Below are 26,645 nucleotides of genomic sequence, written 5' to 3' on the forward strand. Positions count from 1 at the left end.
GACTGTCAAGAAAAGAAGAAGGAGAAGTGAAAGATTTAGCCAAAATACTACTTGCAACTGTGTTACCAGAAGAGAGTGATAGTGCACTGGTAGAATGTATTTCAGAAATCAAGGTCTTTGAACAAGGGATGAGTCCTGAGAATGACTGATAAAAATAAAGGTGACAGGAACAGAAGGAAGGGCTAATGAGCTTGGCAGACAAGTGAAGAAACAGTTTTGAGTTACTCTGGCCTGTAGACGAGGAACACCTTAATTAACTGAATTGCTTTCCCTCAACTAAGATTATTTATGCTTCTAAGAAAGTACATAGATACGTAAAGCTGTTTTCAGAGTGTGCAGGGTTTTGCTGGGGTAGAGTTAGTTTACTTTACAGTAGCTGCTATGGAGCTGCATTTTGAATTCGTGCTGGAAACAGTGTTGGTAACACAGAGATGGTTTTGTTACTGCTGAGCAGTGCCCATACAGGGCCAGGACCTCTTCTGCTTCTCACGGCACCCCACCAGTGAGGGGGCTGGGGGTGCACAAGGAGCTGGGAGGGGACACAGCCAGACAGCTGACCCCAAATGACCCAAGGGATACATGAGACTGTATGGTATCATTCTCAGCATACGGAACATGGGGAAGAAATAGAAGTGAAGGACATTTTTAGTGATGTATTTTTCTTCTCAAGTCACCCTAACATGTGATGTAGCCCCAGTTTCCTGGGGATGGCTGAATACCTGCTTGCTCATGGGAAGTAGTGAATTAATTCTTTATCTTTGCTGGCATACACAGCTTTTGCTTTCCCTATTAAAGTGTCTTTGCCTCAACCCATGAGTTTCTCACTTTTATTATTTTGATGCTCTCTCCTATCCCACTGGGATGGGGGAAGCAAGGAGCTGTGTGGGGAGGAGTTGCCAGCTGCGGATTAAACCAAAACACAAAAATTTGTAAACTATAACTTTTTTTTTAACTGACCATCTTATTTCCACAATAATAAACAATATAAAAGTAATAGCAGAATCACAAGGAAGTATGTTCTGCAAAGAGGTCACCAGAGAAACCATAGGAGATCCCACCAGTTTAAATTAGAAGAAAATGTGATCCAGAATATTAAAGGTTTGAAAGCAACTGTGAAAAGACAGAAAAAGTCATGTGTTTTGATCCTGATGTTTGCAAGGTAAGAGAACTGCAGGTGTTAAAGGCCATCAATTTCTTGACCCATTTTTATTTCAGTAGTCATTAGGCTTTGAACGACTGAAGAAAAAACTTTTAAGTCCATTGTAATGAATATGAATTTATTGCTTAGATATCTCAAGGGGGTGAAAAAGCATAGAAATTTGAAGAGATTGCCAATAGAAGGCAGGATGTTAGATAACGACGACGCAGTGGAAAGCAGACTCCAGAAAAAAATGGTCCACTTTTAGACCCTTTAGAAGAGAAAAATGTTTTGGGAAAAGTTACCATAACCAAGCAGTAGTGCAGTCTGATACAGGAGGTACAGGTTGGAGGCATTAAAAATTCACTGTTGGCTACCCACCAGAGGAGCTTCATGGCTGTCACAAAGGGTAGAATTGGTTTACTGTCTGCACAATGTGGACATTTCCTAATTACGCTACATATGCTCTTTGCTACTTTTTCTTTTATCTTTTCTGTGCTTCTGTGTAAAGGATGGAAAAAGGATTTTTTCCCCTTCCTATTAAACAACAGAAGCAAAAAGGGCACGTCTGCTACACCTACTTAGTCTCATGAGTGACTGACTTGTTTCAGTTACATGAATTTTTTTTCATCTCTCTTAAGTAATTACTTGACAGTAAAGCTCTTCCTTCATTCCTTTAGAAACCTTTCTGGAGTCTTCTGAGAATTGCCAGCATTTCAGGCATATGGCCTTTTCTCTGTAAATGCCCCCAGCTTCATCCATTATTGTTACTTTAGGAGACATCCATTCTTAATCAAGAGAATGTTGTGCAAGGCCATGTGGGTTTGTACTTTTCCAGACAATCCCAACAGCTCCATGCACAAACATAAATTAAACTATTAAGAATCTAAGGAGATTATAACAACTGTAATTAGCACCCAATTTATGTAATGAAATGGGTATTTCCAAAGAAAGGTCATATAAAAGGAACAGATTGCATGCAGTCAAACAAACAAATAAAAATTTTAAAAAAGAAAAAGTACTTTGGTGCTTATATCCAAAGGGTGGCAAAAGAAAAGTTTTCTTTGATGTTATTCCATGGTAATGTCCTGACAAATAGAGAGCAATTTGGTTTCATCTTCTCCTGAGTTTCCACTTTGCATGGAAAATGTTAAATTATCTGATGGAATTGCTGCAAAAACTCCCTTAGAGGTCTGTTTACTACATGGAAACAATCTTAATCGGGTGATATTACTGACATATTCTACGTTATTTTAAAACGGTTTGAAGTGCATGATCTCATAGCTTTTCTTTCTCTTTTTTTTATCACAAAGGTATCAATTTTAAAACTCTATCAAAAATAACTACATTTTCCTAATATTTTCAGTCATTTAGTATGCATAGAGGTGATCCTGCATTTATAGACCACCCTCCAGCATGAATGCAAATCCACACCTTTTTTGGGCAATTGACTAGCAGAATCTGTTTAAACACTGAATTATCTGATCTAACACAATTGAGTTCATAACATTAGTAGAGATGCTTAGCATAAAATAGTGTACTTAGCACAGTCCAGAAGTCAGATAATTAAAGCTTTGAGAAATCAGAAGTTTCAAGAGCGCAAGGGATAATGTGGCAATGCCAAAATCCTACGTGAAATGGACTGGAGTCAATGGAAGCCTGATGAGTAGCTGGATGAATGAAAGCCAAATGTACTCTCTGATGACATCATTAGATGGAATTCTAAACTCTGTTGAACTCATGTACAGGAGAAAGCTACCTGGCACAAACCAGCAATGTTTATAAGGAAAGGAAATTCAAGAGAGTTTTTATAAATTATATTGCAGCAGAAAAAGAAGTAATGCTATTTATGGCCACAGATTCCTGATCTGTGATTAGTTAGAAGGACTACAGACATCACTAACACTTAATACTCAGATGGTGTTTGGACAGTGCCAGCTCAGTGCAGACGTTTTTTAGCTAGTGGGGATAGCATCAAACAGAGCAGGAAAGGTTATCCATTGCAAATATACTAAGATATAAATGTTCTCATCTTATTAGTGCGTTGAAAAAAACACACATATAAAAAAAAATCATAACCTTATAAAATAATTTGCAACATCCATTTTTAATGTTCAGCCAAGCTGTCGCATGAAATCCCCGAGCAGCTGAATGTCAGGAATTCTGTGTGCTGCTTTTTATGTTCAGCTTGAATTGCTCCATGACTCTTTGCATCCTTAGGGATAACCAGGGAAATCCCCACTAAGGAGTAGTCTGTAAATGAAGCGTAAGTTCTGCTCTAGTGTATTCTTCCTGCTCTAGTGTATTCTTCCTGTATGTTGTGATACTGGCATCAGTAGCAGTAGTTGGGCTGTTTCTGCTTAAGGGTAGGAGGGGAAAAAGATTCCTAAGGTTTCTGCTGAAGGCTGTAAAGCTCTAGCGGGAATGAACAGGACACAAGGAAGTTAAAGCCAAGGATTTCAAGGATTCACTAAAATTTGATGTCTTAGTTTTCTTAAGCTCAGTATCTTGTAAATCAGTTTTCAAACTTAGACCCCAGTTTGTCAGAAAATAATTAACTCCCAATAACAATTGGAGACTCAATTTGCCATATTTTGCTTCCTGGAAAATGAGACATTATTTAACTCTTTGCTGGCCTTTCCTTTGCTTCAGCTTTATTTATTTAATTTTTTTTTTGCTAGGTTATAGTGATTCTAGTGTTATGCATTCTCCATTGTAAAACAAAAGGAGTACCTATGTTTCTGTGTCATTAATCCTAATTACTATCCATAAACACATGGTTTTTCAATGCAATAGCAACTCATAATTATTCCCACACATCATATATATGGTAAATTCTAATTTTCTCATTTCATTTTCCCAGTTATTACCATTTCAACAGCATTCTTCTGGATTAAGTCCTTCTCCCCATTATCTCAGTGCAGCACTAATTCTTGCATGTTTTACTAAAAATCCCTTGATATTTACCTGACGAGTGTTTCTCATAGAAACCAATGAATGGAATAACTCTAAGTTTGATTGCTCACTTGGTAGCTGTGCAAAAACATATTTTGGATCCACTGTGCAAGGAAAAATAAAAGGAATTATTGTATCAAATTGGAATGTTTCTCCTGAAGAGCTTGGTCAGCAAAGTTTCCCTTGGAATTACTGATTCTTATGATAAAAGTATTTTTTGCATTGAATCCTGTTCATATTTCCAATAAATGTATCAGCCCCAATTGTTATGGCAGTACAGAAGGAAATCATATTAATTTCTTAGATACCAGCAAAATAAATCCAGTCTTTCACTTAGATAGCACAACTACTTTTTTGGCAAAGATAGCTTGTTTATTTTCTCAGTGCTGAGACTTCCTTCCACACAGATAGATGGATTAATATAGGTGTATTTGATTTATCAAATCATCCCAATTCATCCACAGAAGTGACTGTTTATTTCTGGGTTTAATATTTGAAAATTCTAACTGAAATGATGTTTCTAGTTATTTTGCAGATCACTGCTAAAATAATTAATTATTACTCTGAACTTGTTGTGTGCCCTATCTGTCCTTAAATAAAAATAGACTTATGTATGTGCAATAACGTATTAATTCTTAGATCTTCCCTGATCTTTTTGAATGGACCTGTACAGGTAGCCTGTGAGTGTCCTGTCTAAAGATTTCTCTTTAGCTATTCATGTTTTAAGCTGTGGTTATCTCTGGCTCCTTCAGCTGCCTGTTCCCATTCTGATTTATACATTTCCTAAACCGTGACAGCACTTTATTCTCTGCTGTAGTATCTCAGTCACAAATACTGTCTGCTAGTGTCTGAAAGGTTGCCTTTTGCTTTAGACAACCTCTCTTGATCCTTGTCTTCTCCCTTTTCTGCTCCAGTGTATTTCTTTCCATCAACACTCCTGCACAGCTTAAAACTACACAAGCTATTAGAGAGGCAGTTTTCAGTTCTCTCCCTTGAAAGTTTTGTTCTGATTCTGCTCAATTTCCTCAAAGCATTTTCTTCAGCCCCATTCTAATGACTGCAAGAAGGCTGTGAGTAGTTCCAGGCTGCCATGGCACTAACCCATCTGCACATTATCCCACCTTTGATTTCCTTCCTCCTACCTACTACAATAATCAAACAGCAACAATGAAAAAGACTAAACCTGATTACTTTTAGTAAAAAAATATTTTTTCCTCAGCTTCCAAGTACCCAAATTATAATAATATCTCCAGGCTTCAAGTGCAAAACACAAGAACTTTGATGAAAAACCTGGGAGAGGTTCACAAAGATAATTAACTGTTATGATAGTTTTCTACAGTGATTCATGCAAGTATGACAGTTACCAATCTGACCACTCTCTAAAGAACAAATAAAACCAGTACTTAACTGTTTCTTGAGTGTTTTGAGATTTTAAAGACAAAATAAAATTGAAATATATGTGCTGGTTTTGGCTGTCATTTGAAATACCATACTATCAGAGGTCTCACAGAAGTATAATTCAAACATGCACAGTACAAAAGCTATAAAGGACTAGAAGGTCTTTAAGGTCCCTTTCTACCCTAAACATTCTATAACTGATTCTATAACTACCTTCTGCCTAAAGGGATTTCTAGTGTAAATGAAGTGCAAGTAAAAATTCTGAGAATCGAGGTGTTGGATGGGCTCTGAGCAATGTGATCTAGTAAAAGGTGTTCCTGTCCATGGCAGGGGAGTGGAAACTAGGTGATTTTTAAGGTCCCTTTCTACCCAAAGCACTCTGTAATTTGATGATTTGTTTCTTAAAAAAAAAAAAAAAAAAAGGCTCTATTTTGAAGATCTGAGAATGGGAATGTCTTCCTCCACATGGGTCATTACTCATATGTAGCTCAGAAGGTCAGACCAAGCAGTTGGACTTCTGGCCATAAAAGAATAGTCCTTGGGTCAAATTTCTCTCAGTGGTGACAGAATGATATCTGACTAAAGCTTTTCCTTCTTTGAGTTTTTATAAGGGAAAAGAGACAGAGCATGAAAGAGAAGGAGAGAATTCTTCAAACTGCATCATCAGCAATATTCATCCATCACATATTTCATTACGCATGGTTTCCTAAAGAGCTAGAAGTGCACACAACTGAATGACTGCACATATTTATGTAAGTTGTTAATGTACTCCTGTAATCTAACTCTTTTTAAAGGTCATCGGGGCAATCATGAGCAAATGTGGGAATGGAAAAGCATTTGAAAAATGTGGGGAACAGTTGTCACATCATGGAAACACTTGAAAAAATTATTAAAGGTTAAAATTCAGTAAAAATAGAAGTATTTAGAACCCTGAACCTGTCCAATCATACTTACAATGCTCTTAAAATATTTATTTTATTTAATGACCTGGAAAACTGGCAAGAGAGGTACATCTTTTTCAGCTTCCTTCTCTTCCCTGCAACAGACGCACTGATACAAATTTTTGGATTTTTTTTTTTCTTAATTAGTGTTTACACCTCTGGTTTACCTCTTTTTCTGGTAAATGTATAACTTGTATAGAATGCTATATTCTACAACCTTTATATTGCACCAGCACAACACAGCCTTTTTCTGATCAGTGGATTCTGATAGAAACTCTTGTCCCCAAGTGCCTCCCCAAGCAGAGCAGACAGATGGCATAATGAAACAAAACAATGTGTAAACACAATGTACTCAGAATTAATGAGGTCTTTAGTCACAAGGTAAATAATAGAGAAAAAGAAAGCAGGATAGGCAAGGGGATAAAAGCATATGGGTTCTGGGTGGCATTTTAATAGACATGAAAAAAAGTGACATAAGAAGCTGGTCTATTCTTATTCTGGCATTTGTCTTAGAATAAGGCCTGGGGAGCTAAACGTGCCTGAAGCTGAACCCTGTTACTGCTACAGGAAGAAAATATACAAAGAAGACATCCCAAGATATTCAACTCCTTGAAAGGGAATCTGACTACAGAAGAGAGTTTTGATGCAGAAAACTTACTTACCACCAGAACATATTCCCCTGTGAGAGAAAGACAGAGTGAATAAACGTAGGACTCTTGCTGAAGAAAATTAAATACATAGTAATTAATCTCCAAAATATATATTGTTCCACAAGGCATGGAGAGATTAAGGATTCGGAAGCTATTTATGATGGTGCTATTTGTTGAAAATTCAGAGGAACAGAGACCATATGTTGAGCAAATATGGTGCTACAAATTACATGGGAAATAGAGGGGTAAAGAAACTTGTTAAGGTCAAAATTGAAAAATTATAACAGGTTTGGGATTTATACTTACAAAGCTGTGGCTATGACTGTGTTAGTCTCTGTTGTCTGTTCTTGTAAATCTCCACAACCTGTGAAGGCATTTTTAAATATCTGTTTTAGCAAGATAAGGTTAATTTTATCATGGAATAGCCAATTTTTCTCTCTGGGGACCATAAAGAGGTGATAACTCAATTGTATAAATCTGTACCTGATTAACTAAATCCTATAAGGTAGCGTTTGAATCTTGGGTTGACATCATGCCAGATGAGGAGGAAAAAAAACCAACAAAACATTTAAAAGTTTCTGGAGCCAAATCAAAATGATTCTTAGAACAGAATTTTTCTGCAAACCCACAAGGAAGAGTCTTGAACTTAAATCCTTTGCAGCCAGCTTGATGAATGTCTGTGTACTTTTCTTTTGGTGAGGTAAATGCCCACATTTGGGCATTTGGGGTGTTGGATAAGAGGATCCTTGACTTCTAGATGTAAGAGCAACAACTTGACTCTTTCATTCAGAAAAAAAAAAAATAAAACCACTGAGCAGGGACATGTGATACAAATAGAGAGAAAAAAGAAATGATACAAAATTCTTTAAGCTTTAAGCAGTTTCTCCTGGTGAAAGCTACTAAGACATCTGAGAGGCAAGTAGGGGACAGATCACACTACTGCTCCTAGAGCTGCAGAAGTTACCTGTGATGCTTCAGCAACATCACGAACTTTGGTTATACAATACATGCTTTTAGGGAGGGCATGTTCTGTTTCCCTGTATTTGTTTCTTCAGCTAAGTGAAAAAGAATACAATATACAGAACTATGTTCATAATCAGAACAGAGTACAGCTGCCTTTCAGACCATCATTGTTTCATACTGCACAGCAAAAGTATTTATTTCTCAGCAGGTCCTAAGTATTAGGAAAAACCTAATCTTAGCTTGCTGTAAGATGACCTTAGCACAACACAGATCTTCAAACCCTTAAGTTACTTTTAGATGTGTCTGTTTCTAGAGTTGATTTAAATGAGGGAACAGATTTGTAGAAGAGTGGAATAGATGAGAGGGAACAATATATTAAACTTTTGATTGATGTGTGGCAGGATGCCTCTTAATTTGCTATGTGTGCACATGTTGGCCAAACTCACTATGATTGCTTTGAGATAAATGAACAAACCTTGCCAATGTGTATCAGTACCTATTTGCAATACTTACATCCTTCACAGAGCATTCTGCAAGGCTGACAGGATGAAATTCATTCATAAGTGTGTACATTGACAGGAATAGAATGGGAACATAACACAGACAAGAAATAATACCATCTGTTATATCCATCTTGGGAGGTAACAAACTGAAGAAAAACTGAGTGCCTAACAATTCAGTGACAACACAGGTAATAATATAGAGACTATGGTTGCAGACTTCTCCACTTGAGCTACATCCCTAAGTACCTTTCTTTCTCAGTAGAAAAATATATTTACTTGTATTCACTGTGCCTTACATATCCTCATTAGCTAACTGAAGAAAAATAGCAGGCAAGAACTCATAGTTAATGAGATGGGTGTCATCCCTATATTCATATTCTATTAGGGGCAAGAGCAAAGTTGGTTCAAAACTCCTGAATGGACAAGGACAGAGCAACCAACCAATTTTAGTCGTTGATAATGTTATTTTCAAAGAACAAAAATACTTTTCCTCTTAAGAAGAAACTTGTCCTAGACTGCCAAACTATGACCATAAGCCTAATTATTCCAGTTTTCACAGATGTGCACTGGTGCTGCTCCACTTTAGCACAACCAAATGAAGGGTGCAGATACACAGCTTACAGCAATGCTACTGCTACAGAGCACAACATGCAGCAAGCTGTCAGACTCAGCTTGTTCGGAAATATGGGCCCATAGTAGAGACAAAAAATATCATCTCAGGAGCGTGTGAGCGCAACGCTGAACTGAGTGTTCAGCGCACAATATTCAGTAATTTTCTCATTATGACTGCAATTTTTGAGTGCCGAGCAGGCATGAGGTTAGGTCTGTGGAGTTGTGGGTTTGTGATCTGAGCAGCCAAATTGTGTTAACCACTGCACCCGTCAAAGCAGCCTGGTGCGCTCCTGATTGATGGAGCCAGTAACACAGTGACACCCTGCATGTTGTGCTACCATTGTGAGTAGAGGGAAAATGGCAAGAGACAGAGAAAATAAAAATAAATTGCAACTCAGTAAGCATTTTGAATTAATGGATTTAGTGAGAGCTCTCAAACGAAATGAACAGAAACCAAACATGGTAGGTTCAACAATGTAGCAACTGTAGTAACAACTATCATAGGAAACATTTGAAATAACAATTTCTCCTGTTGTATCATTAAAAGAAAAAAAAAAAAAAGAAAAATAACAAGGCACCTGAAAGCTTTGAAATAGCACCTCCCTCCCAAAGTACTCATGAGTATTCCAGAAATAGATTTATGTTGATATATCTCTTGCTGATTTTAATCAGACTCTTACAGGTTCTTATATCATCACTACATATATGTATTACTTTCTGCATGAAATCACTTTCCTTGCAACATACAGGAGGTGGTCATTATCAGTAGCGCAGGAAAAAACAAAACAAAACAAAACAAAACCTCAAACAAACAAAAAACAAAAAAACCCCAACAAAATACTTTCATCAGAAATCACAAATCGCAAAGTAAAACTCTCTGTAAAGGTGCAGTCTTTCCAGTATTGGATTTTTAGCACTAGATGGTATTCCCTGAAGGTATAAATTGCAGTGCCACATGACTCAGGTGGTTGTTTCAAAGTGATCAATATGTATTTGTTTTGGGGTTTTTTTAAATCCATAATGAAATTATTGTCTAAGGTTCAGTTTGTTTTCTTAGAATAAGAAAGCATTTGGAAAAAAGAAGACAGACCTCATTTTTTAATGTTTTGAAAGTTTAAGACTTGTTAATATCTTATTAATAAGCATGCGTGACTAATGGCTTTCAGCATTTGAGCACTTAGAGGTCATAAAGGCAACTTACTGAGTGTGTTTTTTAACCTCTGTGTTTAGTCACCTGTGCTTGACTGTGAACTGCTGGGTGTTAGTTGCTGGTTATTCAGTATTAGTGTGCTTCATCAGAATTTCCAGTGAAGCAAATGAGAATTTATTTCTGAAGGTGTAAGATCAAAATTACACTCAGAATTCCATTATACTTCTCTTGTAGTTACTTTACCACTTTACCTTGACATTACTCTTGTAGTGTGGCTTTGCTAAGTTTATATAATTTGACACTCAGCAGTAAACACTGTGCTTAAATTTTGAAATACTTCAAACACAAAAGGAAATCTTGAGTTTCCCAACAGTGATAGTATAATTACAAAAAAATGTTTACAAGTAGTGACATTCAAGGTTCTATGGGATTGCTACTTCAGTTGCAATTAAGGACTGCTCATGAGTGAATGACTGAAAATTATTAGGTGAAATAAGACAAATTACTTTTTGTGTTGTGTTAGGAAAGGAAAGTGGATGAAAGTTAAAGTAAGCAACGTTGAAAGCATCTGAGAGGATTTATTTAATAGGAGATCACAGACAGAATATCAAGTACCCATTGAAACTTTGATGAATTGTATTAGTTTGCATTTTCTGAATTGAAAATATGACAGTTATTATGACAAAATGAAACAACAAACAAAAAGTGGAATAGGAATTTAAAAATCCACTGCAAGGTACTTTATGGAGTTTTTTCCCTTCTCTTCAACTAATTTGATGGTCAAGTAAAATAGAGATTGAAATGGAACAACTCACCTTTGAAGCCAAAACGTAGGGAAAACTTTATTATACCAAATCCACAGCATCAGGAATTCAACAAAACTCTTTTCCATTTCTTAACTGTTATGTTTCATACTTTAAAACAAAGTATAAACCATACCATAATATGCTGCTGAAGAACATAGAGCATTTGTCAGTTTTGTTGTTGACTGTTGTAGTGCATCCATCAAGGGGTTTACTCATTTAATACACCTTCACTCCAGGTCTTCCTTTACACCACATGATTAAATTCTACTCTTCCCCCCACAACCCCCCCAAGTTCATGTTTTTCCATCTATTTACATGTAACTGTTTATGTATTTTCAGCCTGAAATTTATAAATATACTTATTTAGATTGTATTTCTGAGATATAAAGGTATTAGAAATTCATCAGGGTCAAGGTATACGCCAGTGTACACATTGCCTTTCAAAAAATCTATCACTGAACCTTCCAATAGTACAATAATTGCATGGTGCTGCTAGGAAAAAAGTGAGCTGCATAGAACAGTAAGCATTTTTCATGTCTTTGGTTGATTAAAGTTGAACTCCTTGGCATGTGTGAAAACCCTGTCATTACCTGTAAAGGGCTCTTTGCTTTGTTTTTAAATTAGTAATCATAATATTATGAGCAACAGGTAACATCTGGCTCTCCTAGCTGCATCTGTGTGTTGCCATATCTAAAATGTGGAAATGTAGGAGAAGGAAGGGGACTTGTAGAAGAAATTTCAAAGTGAAACACTGATTTATCCTGGAAAAAATGTCCTATCTTCTCCAGCTATAGCTGGAGTTCACAGTGTAAAACATTACCTCATCAAAATGCTAGTAAGTGACTGAAAGGAAAGCTTTGAATTTCTGCCTCCTTTTCTGCTGATAGCACATGTTAAGCATTTGGTTTATATTGCTATGTTACCTAAAGGAAACACTACAGAGCTGTGAGCACAGGTGATCGTGTACATTTTAGTAGTTTAGTAATTAAGCTGGCATAATAATGCATGTCAACAATCACAGCAGGCTTCAGTGAAGAGCTTTAGAAGAACAGATATTGAAAGAACACCAGGGTGGCTGCCACAGATTAGCAGTACTGGCATTAGCAAATGGACATTGTGAACTCAGGTAAGAAAACATAATTTATTAGTTAGAGTAATGATAATGCTGTTAGCTCCCCATGGTAGCTAATTAGAGGTGCCAGATAATGTTGATTCATTTAAGGATCTGTTGCTGTTTTCAATTACAGTTCTAGAATATACAGCTGTACTGCACAAAAATGATTAAATGAGAAAACAGGTCTTTAAAATAAATCTGTATAACTCTGAAGCAAAATTTAACAAAAATAATTTAAACAATAGTAATGTATTAATAAATTAACATAAGAGTTCTCAAGAGAGCTGTGAATTTCTAAAACTCACTCTAACTAGAAAAAAACTAGCTGCAAATCCTTAACATAGAAAAAATAAGCGCATGCACAAATGATGAAAAATGGGCTCTTCCCTTTAGGCTTGTTCTCAAAATAATGGCTTTAACTGGCTCAAGCTCTTTCAGTCCTACAGTGGCAGAATGGATAAGTTTGTAAGGGACCACTGGAGGTCATCTTGTCCAGCTCAAGCAAGGGCCCCAAAATCACCTTCCTCAAGATTGTGTCCAGATTATTTTTGAGTATCTAGAGGTAGAGACTCCACAACCTCTCTGGGTGACATGTGAAATGAAGTATTAATAATTCCCTCTGCAATGTTAAGTAGAAGATTTTACTTTTTAGTCCATCTGAAGCTTAGTCCTGTCAGGAGCTCCTGATGTCCCTTCATATTATCAACTTATGTTCTACTATGATTACTAAAGATTTACCTCCCAGAAGCCTCCCCTATCTGGGCACCTTCTGTAGCTTTCATGAGGAGAAAGATTCTTCTCTTTCCTCTTTCCAGCTGGGCCTGAGTGCAGCAGCTGAGAGAGACCAGACAGCTCTTTGCTGTGCAGTCACACTCTGATGGTAAAATCCTATTCTTAGCCCTGCGTTTTACACAGTTTGTGGCAAGGGGCAAAAGAACAGAAAAATTTTAAAATGCCCATATGAAAGAGGAAGCAGTAATTCCATTGACGTTTCTGACATTGCATGAATACTTTGACTGTATACTTGATAATTTGTGATGTTGAGGTTTTTTTATATCATATCATCTTTGGGTCTCTTGGACTACATACTTTAATAGTTCTGCTTGATTTTGGTGTAAAAAAAGAGTTTTCAGTGTTTCTAAGAGTGTTTTTGTTTAAATGAAGTTGTATCAAGCCGTTCTGCTTATAGTTTACAAAAAACATCACAGTGGATATAGTTATTAGACTATGGAAAATAGGAACAAATTTCTAAGAAAAGATAACATATGAATTAATGAGAAATAGATGTCCTATGCAAGTATGAGCACCGGGGTCTCTTGGCACAAGGGAGCACTGTTGTGGTTCCAAAGAAGCTCTCACTGTCTGCTTAGACAATCATGTGCATGTTGAAGTGTTCCAAAGTACTCATTGACTGGATAGCTGCTTCACAAGAGTCTATTTGGTCAACAATTCCTGTTCCTGTAGATTTGCATAATAAGACAGAAAAGCTTCCCAGGAAATGCTAGAATCTCTTAGGTCAACGACCATTATATTATGTCACAAGGGATATATTTCACTTTAATCTTTCCTGAATTCCTTTCTGAAAGTGTGTGGATGGGTTTATTCAGTGATTTATTCTGATTTTTTCCTAAACCAGTTTATGAAAGAAAGGAGATAAGATGTTAAAGCACCACATAACATGAATATCCTTCCCTTTTCCATAATAACTGAAACTGTACCTTTGTCAGGACATGTGTTGAGCTGAGGACACAACTTCATACACAAGTCCTGGTTGTATCCAAATACCACTGACATCTCTCCATGAAGAAGACTCAGTCTCTAATGGTCTTGAGTTCACACTGTATTGTTAAAATAATCCTGCTGAAAGTTAATCATTAGTTATGTATAAAGATAATCAAAGATAATCTCATTAAATAAGCTGAGAAAGGGAAAATTAGAAATTTGTGAGGCTTGACCAAATGCCTAAATCCTGAAAAACTTTATTGGATTCCAATTTGAACAAGAATTGAAATGCTACTTAGGCTCTCCAGAGGGTACTAAATTTATCCTAGTGTATTCAACATTATTTTTTCCTCTGAAAATCTTAAATAGAGAAGACTCACCTGAAGCATCTCCCACATATGCTATGCCACAGCTGCATTTCTGAAGTGCATAGGAGAATTGGGAAGGAAACAATTGGAGTCTGGAAGTGCTCCTTGCCAGCAAAACCTAAGTTCTGAACATGTCAGAAGGATCTAGCAGAAATCATTAAGAAACGCGCAAGTATAACTTATAAAAGCAAAAGTCTTACCAAAGGAGTGAAGTGAGAAATTAGACCAGTTTCCAAACAATATTGGCTTTTGAAAATTATCAGTTAGCTGTAGCATCTGCAAAATTTGGACACGCCTATTTGTAAATCTAGGAAGCAAGGCTTTGTTGTAACAATCACTCAGTTTCTCTTTATTTGGCCGCATGGTTAACAAGACAAATATGTTTAGATGCATTCTTTATATGCTTTCTGGTGACATATCCAGTGGTAGGTGTCTCTTTGGCATATATTATGTTGCTAATGGAGTGACCAAAAGCAGACACCAGGATTATGGAATCAGCTATGATCATCTATATTAATTAAATAAAAGGTGTTTAAAATCAAGAAATGAGGTGGTGACCTCATTTGGAAATGACATGGCATGTCTTATAGGATGTCTAGGAGTTAAGGATGTTAAAGTGAGAAAGAGTTGCAATAAAGCTTAAGTGATGGACAAAAGGGTTGCACTCTAGTGCCAGGTGGAATGGAAAAAAGAAAAATTAACTTTTTTCATTTATGATGTGTAATAGTGTGCAGGACAACACTGTTAACTAGTTCACACTAAAAAAAGAAAGCCTTGAGATCAAGGACTAGAGAGAACAATTCAATGTTTTCTGGGACTACAGTACATGTCTTTTTTTTTAATAATCTTTCATCCCTGTGATCCTAGATCATTCAGAGTTCTGTGAGTTAAGCCTTTTTTACAAACTGTTGACTCTACCGGAAACCCAAGGATCATCCCAAATTGCTTTAGGCAATTTCAACCTGAGGTTAAAACAGGCTGTTCTGAGACAGTCAGGTATGGAACAAATAAAACCACTGTTCTGTAAGGGCATTACCCCAGAGACCCAGCCTCAGTGCTGCTTGGACTTCAGCTTTTCTGAATGTGTGCTCTAGGTCTGGGAATGAGTATTAGATTTACATGCTAAAATGACCCCAAATTCACCTCTTAAGAAAAAGATGCAAAATACCCCACGTGGGTTGCAAAATGAATGAGATGGCAATTCTTTGTGTTGCTGAGAGAAAAACACAACCCTGATCAAGTCCAGAGGTAGCAATGATATCTTGAATTTTATCAAATCACCTAAAGACTCTGTTATTAAGGTAAATGAAGCCCTCTTGCATTTTCGCAGTTAGGAGAACGAGGAAGAGAAGAGAGGTTATGAAAGAGGATAGGTACATAGATGGTGAAGGGTCCAGAGGAGAAGCTTTGTGAGGAATGGCTCAAGTCACTTGGTTTGTTTGGCCTGGAGCAGATCAAGGGGAAACCTCATTGTTGTGTACAGCTTAACCTCACAAGGGTAGGCAGTGGGGCAGACACTGATCTCTTCTCTGTGGTGACCAGTGACAGGACCTGAGGGAATGGCCTGAAGTTGGGTCAGGGGAGGTTTACCATGGATATCATTATTCACCCAGAGGGTGGTGGGGCTCTGGAACAGGCTTCCCAGGGAAGTGCACACAGCATCAGCCTGACAGAGTCCAAGGAGCATTTGGACTGTGCTGTGGGTCACATGGTGGGACTTTTGGGGTGTCCTTTGCAGGGCCAGGAGTTGGACTTCATGAACCTTACGGGTCCCTTCAAACTCAGGATATTCTCTTATTCTATGATTCCATGTTTGTTGCACTTTCACATCTCTAGTTCTGCACCTCTATAAGGCTAACAATTGGAGAGTGGCAGGGAAGACAAATATACCGGAGACATGAGATTTGAAAAGAAAATACTGCAATGCAAGGAAAGCAGAGCTGACTTTTATTTGATGCAGCTGCTGAGTTATTCAAGGACATGGCCCTCTGGCTGCCCTGTCATCAGATACCTTTGAAAGATCCCCAGTGTGAATGACAGAGTGGGTCAAGAATGACCCAGCTCAATTCCCATTTTATTGTTTTTCATTGTAATCTGATTATCTGGTGCTACCATGTGTCAAAGTGACATTGTTTGACAACTGCATCAAATTCACATAAGCACAGGAGTGTGTTAGGAAAAATATGTGCTTCATTCAGCCCTTTCAACATGCACTGGGGATTGCATGCACTTTTTTTGGTTTCTAATCTCTTTCTCTTACAGTACAAATAGCTAATATCTTGAATAACTTTAATTAAATGTCACACTGTGGAAGGTATGACTTGTCAAGTAACAGGGTGACTGGTACAGCTGTGGCCTAGAATCAGTCATCACAAGGGGCTGTGATGACTGAAAAACATCTAGCCTTATTTTTTATTTAACAGCTTGACAGCCAATGAATGTGGAATCTACCAGAAGAGTGGGACTATGGATTGTTAATTGATTAAAGACAGTTTAGAATCAAGAGATTATGTCCTAGCAAGACCATTCAATTCTATTCATAGTTTTATGACTGCACAATAGTTTATAAAATGTTTTTACACATCAGGAGTTCATTTAAGGTTTTTTGTAATTACCAGATCCATGTTTTCCTTCAATGCACTACAGAGAACTCACAGAACAGAGAGTTTAAGTTAAAGGTGGTATTTTAACAGAACAGTTGGAAGCTGCTGCAGGCACAGGCCCAGAAATCCAATACAGAACATAAATTATTTACCTACAACTGCATAATCAGGGTCATGCTGGAAGAGGCACCCAACAAACAGCGAGGTGCTATGAGAGGTGCTGTCAACATTTCTGTTAATAGCCTGACTCTCAATTTTTGCCCCAGCATGTGTGTTGGCTGTTGTGCTGCTGGAGATGATGTCTTTCAGATGAGACAGAAAATTAGCTTCTGACTACATGTGGTCACTAATGATCCCATGCCAGCCTCTGTAAGAGCAGGAGATAACCCAGGTATCCTTCGGTTCAGATAATTGCATTTTGCTGATCTAAATTTCATCTGTGGTTTTAATCAGATATGAAATTCTTAACTTGATGCTCTAACCTGTTATGTAGGTTCACTGTTTATGGATAAGGTACTGCCATTTCAGGGAGACATGAGTCTTTATATTTGCGATAAAAGTTCTTAACAGGAGAACTGTTCCATTGTTATTGCTGTGAGGACACATTCACTGACATTTTGAAGAATGGCATGGGAAGGTGATTATGTCACCAGCACAAAATGAAGAGGGGAGAATTCCAGTAAATTTTAATTTACTTCTTTGCCAACAAGCTATTAAAATAAATATATAATGAATTAAGGACACTTGAAAAGAGGAGAAAAGAGCTTAACCATGCTCCTAAGACTCCAGATTTTATTCTAACTCATATTTCTAACTTATATACTGTGAACCCTGGGCAGACAATGTGGTAGCACCATGGGGGGAAAAAAGTGAATAAAATAATAAATCAGATATTTGCCTAGGTTGCAATCACATGAAGGAATCCTAAATCCTTCTTGGTCCAGCCCTAAAAGTGACCAGAAAGGCTGAATCATGAACATTTTATGAAACTTTCATAAGGTTGTAGGATCGATACAGTGGCATTTGCTTGAAATTCATGCTGAGAGATGAATTTTCTCTCCCCCATCCCTGGAAATGTTCCAGGCCAGGTTGGATGTGACTTGGTCTAGAGGAAGATGTCCCATCCCACTGCATGGGGACTGGAACTAAATAATCTTTAAGGTCCCCTCCAACCCGATGTTTTCTGTGGTTCTTTGATTCTATGACTTGTGCTCATGTGTGCAGATCCTTTACTGTCTCTTATACAGGTGTTTTTAATTTGGAAAATCAGATAGTAATAAGTCTTCCAAAAAACACCCCCCCCAAACCTGTAAACTACATGAGATACTCAAAGAAATCTAGATGCCAAAGTACTGCCAAGGGAGACCAAAAGACACCAGTAGTAAATTAGACTGAACAATAGTTTGTAATGTGACAGTTCAGAAAACATGACTGAAAGCTGCGTACACAGAAATGTCATGTCCTTGATCAGGCTTCTCTGGGTAGTACTTTGCATCTGAAACACTGTATGGACTGTTCCTGTCAATAACCAGTGAGGGAATCAAACAGCAACAAAAAAACCTCAGTCAAGCTGGCAGATGTTCATGGAAGGCACTGGAAAGGATTCATAATTAAGTGGCTGAAATGACTGAATAATGAGGAGTAATTAGAAGGCTAATTTATGACTAAACATTTAATTTTGATGATGGAGGTCAATGGGAGTTTAATCATTAACTGTGAAGGAAGATTTATCAGTCCTCAGTAGAAAGTTATTTACCATTATTTTTGTCATCATCTTACCAGAAATTATCCTGGCATTTATGAAGTATATGCAAAAAAATTCCCCCTTTCATATGAGGGCCATAGTTGGAAGAAAAGGGACAAGAACTTTGTTCAAAAGCAAACCTTCCCAATGGTATTTCCTAAAAAAAGTAATGCAAAACCAGGTGGTCAACATGTGAATGAACTGTAGCAGTCATGCAGAAGAAACCAAGGTGAAACCTCCAGTGACTAGATGACCAAACAGGACTGAGTTTTCTCCATGATTATTTTATGTGACTTTATGTGATCAGTATCAAAATGGATTGTTCCATGAAGACAACACAGTATTATTGTCAGCTCTATGTTCTTTAAGGCAGCTGGAGTAATTTGAGAATAACCACCACTCTCTTTTATTAGTGAAAAAATGTATCTTTCAGATTTCATAATTGATAGTAATTTCACCAAGGCGATTTTTCTAAAAACAACACTTTCACATTCGTAAAAAAAAAAAAAAAAAAAAATTACTCACTTTTAGTAGCATAAGGCACATCCTGCCCGACTTTAGATTTTCACCATACAGCTGCTCCATTAGAATCAGTAACCTTGGGTGTCTTTATGATCAGTGAAGGGTATAAAAATACAGAGCATGATTCATATTATGTTGTGTGGATTTTTCCCTAAAATCAGAAGAATAAAATGCTGGACATTTTTAGTGTTCTATACTGATTCCCAATAACCATATCACATATATATGAGATTAAGTGAATCCCACCCGTATTCAAAGACCAAAATATTAGATTATATGACTAAAGCCATGGCTTTTTCTTCCTTGAAGACAAGAGAGAGGATTCTAAAGGAATTAGACAGGAAAATTTCCTGAACAACCTTAAATGGGCTTGCTTTAGGCATGAATTTGAAGTAGATGACCACTAGGAATTAGACCACCTCATGTGGTTCTGTGAAATAAATTACACTAACTGTAAGCAAAAGTCCTGAGAACAGACTGAGCATGGTGATATATCAGTACTTTAATAATTTGTAAAAAAATTGCAGAGGACATATTTGAATGTTTGGTTTATCGTTACTTCCTCTAGTTTCATCAAAGTAAAATATGAGAGGGAGCTGTTAATCTGTTTTAGGCACATGTTGTCTATTTCCTCTGAGAGATAAAGTTCAGCCTTCTTTGTTCTCATGCAAAATTTCATGGTCTCTTTATCACCTATTGAATGCATTTTCTCATTTAAAAATGCTTAAAATCCTTATTCTTCACATATTCCAAGTTGAGAACCATTTAGGAGACATTTTTAAACCACATCCTTGGTTTGGTAAACAGCTAAGTCTGTTATTAAGTCGATTTGTTGACAAAATTAGAAAAGAATTATTAGTTAGGTGAAGAAGAATAGGCTTCAAATTTCACCAAGAGCAAGTGGTGCATTTCAAAGAAATAAATCCAAGTCCTATTTGAAACATTGTTTAACAAATGTGCCATAACAGACCCCGAACTGTCTCTAGTGGTTCTTAGAGTTTGTCTATTTAAATGGACAACAAATCAAACATTAATGAAAAGCAAGCATTTAGTTCTGGGAAAGAAAGTAAACAAAATAAATGAGTGTTCTCTGTTTTATAAAGAAGGGAAATCACTTGGGCAACATTTTGATGCTATTAATTTTCTTCACAATTACTTATTTCACCTTATTCCTAGCACATATTTTACCGCTTAAATTTGAATTTACACAATAGAAACTGTCTTCAACCTCTGTTAAAACAGTACATATAGCTTTCAGACAGAGATCAGTGCCCCATTACACTAAATATTGTCCATACATATATACAACAAAAAGACCATCATAATCTCCAAGATTAAAAGCTAGGAAATGTCCTTTCTGATATCCGTAAGGATTTTCTGAGTGAATGTTTTCGCATTCAAAACAAAAGGCTACAAGACTATTACAGGCAAAGTAGCTACAGTCTTTTGAGTTTTATAACTTATGTGTTTAGCAAAAAAACCTCACATCTGCACCTGTTGATTATTCCTTTCATTATTATGGAGAAATAATGGCTTTTGGCTAAGCACTTATGCTTATTTTATTTTTCAAGATGTGTGTAAGCTAATGGTATGCTAATCAGGGTAATGATTTCAAAAAGACACTTTAGTAATCCTTTTAATTAAAAAAAAGCTCATATTAATTAAGAGGAAGCACATTATTATTTATCATTAGAGTTAGAAGGCATACTTACTGCAGTCCCTCCTCTAATTCAAATTATTAAGAAATTTGTGATATAATAAACCCAGCATCAAAGTTGTCATGATGAATGCTTGCATTTTTTTAAAGTGAACCAAACCTTTTTTCTTTTTAGTTGAATGGAATATAACAGTCATGAGGAAATAGAAATGTGTCTTGAAGTCTGATTTAAATAAATTATAATATCCAAAAGATAATACAGCTCCAAGAATGTATGTCTTGTAGTTCATGGGGCTTTGGTTTCTTCTTGAGAAAAATGATGATCATTATTAACAATCTTTTGAAGTCACTCTTTTGAATATATCAGAGACAGAACTGCTCAAAAGACCTTGAAGTCACAAGTGAATTGATGAAATCAATAGGAATCTTCTCATTACATTGGATAGCAGTGATTTACGTTTCAAGGTGAACTGCTGTTTATTTCTACCCATGGACGACAAAGCCAAAATTTTAGTCTTCTCTCATACTCAGACTGGAAGTATATACTGTCTCCAGGGAGATATATATTTACCAATACGTCTCCTTGGCTATTTAAAAGTCTGTTTTGGGCATGTCCTGTCTAATATTCACAACAGAGATGTTTGGTTTGTGTTTTGTGGGCATTAACACAGCAGCTGTTTACTCAGCTTTTGTACTTAGAGGCTGCAAACCACCTGGCATCATGTAGCACCTTCCAGATTGAACCCTGGTAAACCAAAAGCAGAGGCTTTTTTGTATCCACCATCCAGTGACCTAGAGACTGGTAATTCACCTGACATGCTGTAGAAACAGCTCTCAGTTCCACCTGAGGTATTTTTGTTTGTGTCTGCTATCAGCCAGGTGAACGCTTTAATCAATATCCTGATATTTGAATTGCTCATTCCCCCCAAATTAAAACATTGCCTGAGATTAGCAATAAATATTTACATCCATAAAGAGAGAAAATGTGGCCGTGTACCTAATTCTATATCCTTTTAAACAGAGCATATAGGAAAGGAGAGCTAGAGGTTAGTTCAGGTTCAACAAACACTTAATATAACACTAAAAATATCCAGTTATTTCCTGAATTGCTCTGTTTTTTCAGTCTTTAATGGACTATTTACTTCTTCCAAAACAAAACAAAAGAATAGTTAGAAGATGGCAAGACCAGGAAGTATTTTAAAATAACCCAGCTAATAGACATGTATTAGACATGCAGGCTAGGTGACCTTGTGACTGACTACCAATTAAGGAGAAATGGCTACCTTCCTATCTTCCAGATATGATCCATAAGGAAGGACTGGTTTATGTTCCTATCTCCAAGGGAAACCTGGTTCTTGTGACTCCAGAGACGACAGAAAACATAGAAGAGATTGTTATCCCCCATTCTGAATTGGTTTTCAATTGGCTCATCCTCTCTCAATTTGATTCACATTTATTCAGCTTGCCAGTGGCCTCCAGAAGGCAGAAGACATTAATTTCTGGAGACTTGGCAATGGCTCAGCTCTTTGTTGAGTTTGGACATTCATTAGACCAGTCAAATTGAAGACGCTGCTGCACTCTGCCTTGGAGGCCTTAGACCAATATATAATCATGATAAAGGTGCTCTGTGCATTTCTATGAGCAAAAATCTGTAGAATGGAAGCTTTCTATAGTTTTGGGAATGAGAACTGCAAGAGGACATGTCAATATTTTGAGTGTAACATAAATTAGCAATTTTATCTGTATCCTAAAAAATTAGCATAAACTAAGATATGATGGTCAAAAACCATTCTAAAAATAATTACTGCAGACAGGATGAAATGACAGAGTCTGTTATGTTCAGAACTCTTTCTGCATGAAGGGAAATCTACATACTCTCTCTACAGGATTGATGAGACATGAAAATCTTCTTTATGCTGTGGCTTCTCTAAATGTATTTTCTTGTTTCCTTCTCATAAACATCAAATAAATACTAACCTAACCTAGAGCTTAGAGTTCATAGGATTATTGACTCCCTTATAATTCATTTCACCGCAATTCATTGCATTGAATTGTTATGATGCTGTACAGCTGGCTGTTAAGGAACATGGCAATGAAATTGCATGGCTACAGAAAATCCTGTCATCCCAGACTGGTCAACAGACTTCTCTGCCAAGACTGTGATTTGCTCTTTTGATATACTTATGTATTGTCTTTTCTTATTGCAGCCAGACCCCTCAAATTTAGAGGCTATGAAAAGAGTGGCAAAACAACAACAACAACAACAACATCAACAACAACAAAAACAAAAGTTAAAAAAAAAAACCAAAAAACCTTTAAAAAACCCAAAAAACTCACCAAAACAAACAACAACAACAACAAAAAAGCAGTAGTGCAAACAGGAAAGAAGCTCAGAGGAGAAAGACTTCTAATGAGGGGCATATTTACATTTTTGGCCAAGAACGACCACAATTAAATCTACACATGGAAGGGACCTGCTGATACTGAGGATTTAAAATAATTTAATTTCAATAGCAAAAATAATTTAATTTCAATAGCAGAACAGAGAACAGTTCTTAAGCCACTACAAAAAATATTAATGTACATGGCATATTGTGAGACCCTTTAAGAGCATCTTCAATAAAAGGATGAAGGATGAAATGAAGGTTTAGCCTTCAGTGCTGTGAGTGTTTTGCTTATTTAAGTGAACTCCTATGGATAGAACTATTATGTGATCATAAGGAAAAGAAAAAAAAGAAGTGGTTGGTGGCATCAGAGCTTATCTAAGGAAGTGAAATGAGCTGAGTGGGCCACTTTTGGGGCTTGGCAGGGCTGACTAGCACAATATTTCCCTGCTGAGTTCCTCTCAGGTTTCTACCTTGCTTGCTTTGACGGTAAGAAATGACCAGCACCTATGCAGATAACCTGTCAAATTCCTAAGTAATCTTCTACTCTTCTCTCTGTTTGAACTAAGAATCTGGATATATTTATATTTATATTTATGTTTATAATTTTTATATTTAATTTTCAGACTTTTATTAATTAACTAATTAATCAAAATCCATACCTTGTTTTGCCTTTGACAAAGTGTCATTTGTTTGATTGTTTGTTGTTGGGGGTTTGCTATATATATATATTTTTTTTTTTTATTCTGGAAGGGAATTTATTATTTATGAACTTGGTCAGTTCTGTTTTCTTCTCTATGAAGAAAGAAACATGACAGCATCTTCTGAACAAAACCATGCAGTTTTGTTGCTACTGCTGCTGCAGTGTGGAACTGTTGGTAGCGTTTGTACAGTCAGAAGTTACTCATGCAGGAGAATGTTAAGATTAAAATAGAGTGGGAACATGTGAAAAGTATTTCTACTTTTGCAATGCTTTTATTGCTGAAATAATTTAAAAGCTTTTGGTTTTAAGCATGTAACAGAAATCCTCAATTTTAATAGTTTTATAGTATCCATCAAAAGTCATTTAGTAAGTGTTCATATTTAAGAGATATAAATATCTTATAAGATGCTTGCTTCCAGACTACTTTCAGTACTGCAGGAGTCATAATGAAATGTAATTTCATCAACCTCAAAATACTGAAGAGGTGGGAATAAAAATATTCATTTTAGGCTTATAAATCTTTCAGTCAGCTCAAAATCTTGCCCATAACAAATTAATTGAAATCCATTGGGGACTATATAATCTACTTATGTCTTCTGGAGTAGATGTAAATTCTTCCGGTACTTTCATACATTTCAAAAGAATTGTGTAAAATTTTCAGCAAAGAACTAGTGTTTCAGCAGTTAAATTTTAAATGTCTGTGTACTGGAAGTCTCTGCAATCTATTCCTTCTCAGCAGATTGTTGTCTGAAGAGAAGTATCACTGACCCTAACAGCACTATGAATTTTCTCCCAAATCTCATTGTATCTGGTGAAATATTATATGCCTAAAGTCATGGGTGGTCAGTTGTCCTTCTTTATACAATTATTTTTCAATATGCAGTATACTGGAGACTAGTGAAATAGAAGTTGAATTCAGTCTTTTATTTAAGCTCAAACATAAAATCTATGCTAAATTGAAAAAATAGTAGTCAGACAAGCTAATTCAGCATGAAAAAGTAAAATTTTGTGTTATGTGTCTAAAAATCCTTGTGCTTCAGCAACATTCAAGGACGGAAGCAGTGAAGATCATATAGGCTTCATAGTTTGAGATCAGGGTCCTGTGGCTCTCTCAGAAACACATTCCATTCCAAGTCTCTGTTTTCACATTCTTACAATGTTTTGGAAGTCTTACTCTTACACAATATAATCCTACAATTAAACTTTGCTATATTAAGAAAAAAACATTTAACAACCTTTCAGCTATGGAAAGATGTTTGGGAAATGTGAAGACTTTTCACATGATGAACTAGTTCTTCTACAGTGAGTCAGGAGGATAAACCATCCAATCTTTTCCTGACTGAGACAATGGTAACACCACAATCTCCGAAAGAAAAATCAAAAATGATGGTCAGAATCGTCTGTGACACACACAGTTATTTGATATGCCCTGTATTTCTACTTTGCTCTAGAACCTCCTCTGGGGTTGGATCCTCTTGTTTTTCTTTGCACTAAAAGCTTTTCAGTATCTACTGTTGCTAAATCTGTATTAATGACTACAATCATAAGTAATATTACAGACAAAAGGGCATAGTGGGTGGATAGTTTATAATTCATTTACTTTCACAGATTGACTAAAGTCTTTTGACTAAACAATTAATATTAAAATATCAAGAGGGAAAGAAGAAGAAATAACACATTAAAGTCTCATAAAAAACCAAATATAACAATTACAATGCTAATTATCCATTTAATCACTGCAATTCTCAACAGGCTGATTTGCTTTGAGTGAAGTAGAAATAGATGAATTCTCAAATTGCATTTTATTTGCTTTTCTTCTCATAAGTGTTGTCATTTTATCATAAGTAATTAAATGAATAAGTGTGTATAGGTACAATATATACTTTTATCAATTCAGAAAAACACCAGTTCCCCAAATTGAAGCTGCACAACTCATAATATTTCTTGTGCAACCAACTTATACTCAAGTAAGTGTGTTCAACCACCTCAGTTAGTTACTAAATATCTGGACGTCACCCTGTTCTTCTCAGTTCTTCTAAGCCTTCTAAGATGTTTACATTCTTGTAATGAAGTTTCTTACAAACTTTTATGTAAATAATTATTGTTTTTACATTCCTCTCTAGAGGAGGAGAAATCTGATGGACTGTTGGTTTGTCCAGTGTCATTGGAGAGGTGGCACTTTCATCCTCCAACCCCCTGTCACTTTTGAAAGTCTGTAAATGTTGGAGTCGGGTAATAACCTTCCCTTCTTCTTACCTTGCAGTTCCAGTGTCTGCATTGTTTTATTTCCTGTCCTATTGCGACATCTGTTTACCTGTTACTAAATCTAATCATACCACACTAGTCACGGTCTAACTGTAAGCAGTTAAGTTTGGTCCAGCCTGTGGTGGAAAAAGTTTATGGACAGTTGTGGCGCATCTCATCAGGAAAGATTTCACAGGCACGGTAAAAGGATATGTGAGGATTTGATAACTCTTTTTAACCTAGATATCTCAGTGCTCTTCTCACGTCCCACTGAGTGTTTGCACTGTGAGATCATAATTTCTTCCCTGTCTTTTGCCCCATCCTAGTATGGCTTGGTTTATAGGTACATCTGCTCTGTAGATGATTTGGAGTAATCAGACAAGCCTGTTTCCAAAATCTCTGCTTCATTCATCCAGAGCTTTAAAGACACATAGTGAATGAAGGCAAGAAGAATAGAAGGAGACATTG

Source organism: Pyrgilauda ruficollis, unplaced genomic scaffold (genome assembly GCF_017590135.1).
Source record: "Pyrgilauda ruficollis isolate IOZ18807 unplaced genomic scaffold, ASM1759013v1 scaffold60, whole genome shotgun sequence".
Taxonomy (NCBI): domain Eukaryota; kingdom Metazoa; phylum Chordata; class Aves; order Passeriformes; family Passeridae; genus Pyrgilauda; species Pyrgilauda ruficollis.